The sequence below is a fragment of the Gopherus flavomarginatus genome, unplaced genomic scaffold (genome assembly GCF_025201925.1).
Source record: "Gopherus flavomarginatus isolate rGopFla2 unplaced genomic scaffold, rGopFla2.mat.asm mat_scaffold_131_arrow_ctg1, whole genome shotgun sequence".
Taxonomy (NCBI): domain Eukaryota; kingdom Metazoa; phylum Chordata; order Testudines; family Testudinidae; genus Gopherus; species Gopherus flavomarginatus.
The window spans coordinates 154,378-159,831 of record NW_026114672.1 but is presented as its reverse complement, the minus strand read 5'-3'; positions in this window follow the sequence as shown (position 1 = coordinate 159,831).

The following is a 5,454-nucleotide window of genomic DNA, read 5'->3' as shown; positions in this document are numbered from 1 at the left end:
AGGGCTTCCCGCAGCAAGTAACAAGGGCGGGGGCGTGCAGAGGAACCGCTTCCTGTCCCAGCTCACCTCTGCTCTGTTTTCTCCCCTGAGCACGCCGCCCCCACTCTAATTCTCCTCCCCTCCTATGCTTGTCGCACTAAACAGCTGATTGGCACCGCAAGCTGGCCCAGGGGAGACGTGTGTGTCCCTGCTGCCTTCTGCTGAGCCCTGCTCTGTGTGTGTGTGCATCTGTGACACTGTATCAGTGTGTTGCTAGGCTAACCGGTAGGAAATGGCTTTGCAGGATTTTGTATTCTGCAGCAAGTGACACAAACACACACACACACAAAGGGACTCACACAATCCCAAGAATACTCACATACAACACACCCAGAGGGACGTTAGTCCAACCCCCAGAGAGAGAAACATTCACACCCCCAGCCACCCTCACAATAACCCCCCACACACACCATAACATTCACAGTTGTGCTCAGAGACACAACTGCACGCAGTTCACTCCCACTGCTCCAAATACAAGGACCTCCTGCCCCACACAGCATGTGCCAAGGCCTGTTGAACTCACTGCCACTGGACAGCTACCAATGAGAATGACCCCCTCGCGCTGGATCATCTGCTTGGCCCCCCACTCCCTCTTGGGGCATGCTGTGCAGCGTGGCTGGGGATTGTGCAATAGCAGGCTGGGGCCGGGTCACTCCACTTCCTGCAGGAAGTAGCCAACCCCCTGTCACCCACAGAGGCCTGGGACCAGCCCCCCTCTGCTTCCCCACACACAGGTCTGGGGCATCAGCCTGCTCTGCTCCCCTGGCTCCCAAGTTTGGGGAGAGAGGGGAACTGCCCCACAGCACTCGCCGGCAGCATGGCTGGGAGCCAGAGGAATGGACCATGCAGTGAGTGCAGGGGCGGAGGGGCGGGGGGGGCAGGGCTGAGGCGGAGCAGGGGTGGGGGCCATGGCAAAGAGCCAGGCAGCCCCCCCTGCAGCAGCTCCCCAACCCAGCTCATCTCCCGTCTGCCTTCTCCTCTGAGCACGCTGGTGCCGCTCCACTTCTCCCGCCTCCCAGACTTGCGGTGCTAATCAGCTGTTTAGTGCGGCAAGCCTGGGAGGGGAGGAGAATTAGAGCGGGGGCAGCGTGCTCAGGGGAGAAGACGGAGCAGAGGTGAGCTGGGACAGGGAGTAGTTCCCCTGCATGCCCCCACCCCCATTACTTGCTGTGGGCAGTCCTATCCCCACACCCCTCCTGCTAACCTCCACTCCTACCCTGCCTCTTCCCCCAAGACCCCTCCTCCCGCTCACTGCTCTCGGCCCCCTCCCCATCCTCACTCACTCTTACGGTCATTACAAAGTGGCAAGGCAGAGCCCTCCCATTTTTAAAAGTCCTGGGGTGTTGTTCGCCCCTGTTCAGGCACCCCTGGGTCCCAGCACTTCACACAGCTCTCCCTGATTTCAGCTGTTAGTGAGGGAGCCTCACTGCTAGCGCAGACTGGGCAGTTTGTTGGATGAGAGACACTGTCCCAAAGCAGGACGAATGCTCAGACCTGGTGATCAGTGATTTCAGATCTGTTGGTCTGCAGCAAGACTCTACAGTGAGTCTCAGTAAGCTCTGTTATTACACAGGGACGAACAAAAGGGTCAAATGGTGCCTGGAAGCCTTAAGAAGAATCCACCCCACCAAGTACAACGCTTGTTGATACCAGCTCCTAACCCCACTGAGAATGTTTTGGGGTCACTCCTTGCCTTTATCAACCTAGGGGACTGAGAGACTAGGAATTAACAGGTGCTCCAGTGGCACAATTGATTAGCACACAGTACTTATAGGGCAGTGCTGAGGTTGTGAGTGCAAACCTCCCCTGGATCACTGGTTTTCATTAGCCAAATGGCTTCACCCCCTCATTTGGCCCTATGGAATGTAGAATTCTAGCCCTGGGGACATTGAAGCAACGTAAGAATCAAAAATACTCCTTCACTTATTACCTCTTCTCCAGAGTGCAGGTCAGAATCTACAAGCCTTTCTCCCCCACCAGCCCCTGTGCCAGGATCCCTCAAGCAGAGCCTGGAGTCCTGCCCATCCTTGACCCCTGAGCCTGGAGGGAGAGGAGCAAGGAGCCATTGTTAGAGGGCTTTCCCTTCCCCTGCCCGCTTCCCTGGCTCTTGTCACACAGACAGCAAGCAGCAAAAGACCAGAAGTCCGAAGCGCAGACAGAAGGATGTTTACTGGGGTTAGTTTCCAAGCAAGCAGATTCCAAAGCCCTTCACACCAGTCAGGCTGATCTCTATACACGGACAGAGTCCGTTCCCCAGTGTTCCCTACCCAGCTCTGACACCACAGAGCGTTTACCCCACATCCCTACAGACAATTCTTTCCTGGGTGTCCGGCTGGTGAGACTTGCCCACATGCTCAGGGTTTTGCTGATCACCATATCTGGGGTCAGGAAGGAATTTTCCTCCAGGGCAGATTGGCAGAGATCCTGGGGGGTTTTCACCTTTCTCTGCAGCTTCGGGCACGGGTCACTTGCTGGAGGATTCTCTGCACCTTGAAGTCTTTAAACAATGAGTTGAGGACTTCAATAGCTCAGACAAAGGTCAGGGGTTTGTTACAGGAGTGGGTGGGTGAGAGTCTGTGGCCTGCGTTGTGCAGGAGGTCGGACTAGACGATCATAATGGTCCCTTCTGACCTTAAAGTCTATGAGTCTATGAGCTCTGACACTGCAGAGTGTTTACCTCACGTCCCCCTTCCCAGCTCCGACAGTCCAGAGCCTTGCCTGTGTCCCTGTTCCCCGTTCCCTAATCCCATCCCCCCGTTAGCAAGCATGATTCCAATTTCCCCGCCCACTGCCTGTTTGACCCCAGTTTATACAGTAATATTCTCAGCGAGACCTTAACCAATCATTTTACTGAAATGTAATTAACCAGTTCTAACCTATTGTAACAGAATTCTCTAACCAATTACATCCCACTCCCCTAATTAACTAACACCCAGTAAAATTAATTCTGCAGCAGACAGAAAGAATTAGAGGACCAGACAGATTGACAACAGAAAAGCGGGGGCCATAAAGATAAACTCTACAGAAATGACGGTTTCACAACCACAACCATTGAGAAGAGATTTCTTGCCAGACCGGATGCTCCCTTAAGATCTGTTTCTTTATCTGGTGGTGATGGGCACTATTGGGACAGGATCATCTTCCTAACAGCCCAACCCCACCTTAGTTCAGTGTGATGGGTTTGGGAGGTGAGGATGTGACCGTTCACTTCCCAGTGTATGGCTGCCCCTGCTGCTTAGCCAAAGGCCTTAGCCTACTGTGAAGGTTTTTTCCCCACTCTGAACTTTAGGGTACAGATGTGGGAGACCTGCATGGACCCTTCTAACCTTAATTACTAGCTTAGATATGGTAACACTGCCACCATCCAGAAGTTAGTGTCTGGATCACACCCTGTCCCCCCAAAACATTCCCCTCCCTGGGCAGCCTTGAGAGGCGTCACCAATTCCCTGGTGAACACAGATCCAAACCCCTTGGATCTTAAAACAAGGAGAAATTAACCATCCCCACTCCTTTTCCCCTACCAATCCCTGGTGAGTCCAGACCCAATCCCCTTGGATCTTAAAACAAGGAAAAATCAATCAGGTTCTTAAAAGAAAAAACTTTTAATTAAACAAAGAAAGATAAAAATCATCTCTGTAAAATCAGGATGGAAAATACTTTTCAGATTTATATAGCCCAGAGGAAACCCCTCTAGCCTTAGGTTCAAAGTTACAGCAAGCAGAGGTAAAATCCTCTCAGCAAACAAGGATCATTTACAAGTTGAGAAAACAAAAATAAGACTAACATGCCTTGCCTGGCTAATTACTTACAAGTTTGAAACATGAGAGACTGATTCAGAAAGATTTGGAGAGCCTGGATGGACGTCTGGTCCCTCTTAGTCCCAAGAGCGAACAACCCCCAAAACAAAGAGCACAAACAAAGACTTCCCTCCACCAAGATTTGAAAGTATCTGTCCCCCATTGGTCCCCTGGGCAGGTGTCGGCCAGCTTTATGGAGCTTCTTAACCCTCTACAGGTAAAAGAGACATTAACCCTTAACTATCTGTTTATCACACCTACGAACAAGGGCTCAGACTCTCCTAGGGAGAGAAGGCCCAGACAGGCAGACTGGGACTTTGGTTCTTTGTTTTATACCCCTGTCACTAGCTGAGTGATAAAAATACACCTAAGTTCTTAAAGTCTAGGCCTGTACAAGCAGCCTGAATAGCTCTATTCTAACAGCCATCGGTCCCCGTGGAAAAATCTATTCAGGGTTGTCCCTAGACATTTTGGTGCCCTACACAACACCCCGTCCCCTAGTCCGAGCTGGCAGAGCGGAGCAGGCTGGGGCCAGGTCACTCCACTTCCCGCCGCCCGGTAATTGCAGGGCAGGCCAGACCTCACACTCACGGGGCAGTGGGAAGTGGAGTGATCCAGCCCCAGCCTGCTGCACTCTGCTCCCAGCCTTGGAACTTGGGCGGTGGGGGGAAACGCCCCCCAGCACTCACCAGCGCCGCAGCAGGGAGCTGGTGGAGCAGAGCAGGCTGGGGCCAGGTCGTTCCACTTCCCGGCGCCCGGTGAGTGCAGGATGAGACTGATCCCTCCTGCAGTCCACCGGGATGCAGCTAAGGGGAAGGGGTGGAGTGGGGGGGGAATGGAGTGGAGCAGGGGTGGGGAGAGGCAGCATGGGGGCAGAGCAGGAGTGGGGGCTTTGGGGAAGAGGCGGAGCAGGGGCAGCTTTCCTGGTCGTCTCAGCCAGCCGGGGGATCGGGCTGGCTGCCGGAGCAGTACGCAGCTGCGTAGGGCACCAGGAAAAATGGGGCAACTTGGTGTCTCCACATCCTTTCACCAGGCAATGTCACTGTAGTGTGTGATGTCTTCATAGGTCCTTTCTCAGTCTTTCTCACCCTCCTGTTTTGAGTCTCCTGTGTCCCTGCTTTCAAGCACAGACTAACTCTGGCTGTTCAGGAGAGGGGAGGACCATGCCTATGTGTGGCCAGCAGACAGTGACAAAGACCCCTAGCCAGCCTGCTCCCTGCCATGCCAAACACCCACTGAAGGCCACCCGCAGACCAGCAGGCGAGGCGGCTGCTGATGCTCTGTGGCCAACATCAGAAGAAGGTAGGAAAGCAGGGCCAGCCCCCCGGTGTGGCCTCTGTCTGTTCCCACTCACAGTGCTCACTTTTGCAGTGGGGCAGGAGATTTTACCCCAAAAGGCTTTTCCCCAGCTGGCGAGAAGCAGAGAAACACCCAGGCTCCCAAGGTGCTATTTACCAAGCCCCCTCAAGTACAGGGACAGGCACATATTTGGAAGAGGGAAACTGCTCTACACGCCAGCCCAGGCAGCTGCCCAGTTTCTTTGGCAAGTCAGGAACAGTAAAGGCTAGACTGGAAGTACTTGGGGCTCATGTCCCAGCCTTTGGGATGTCCAACACCC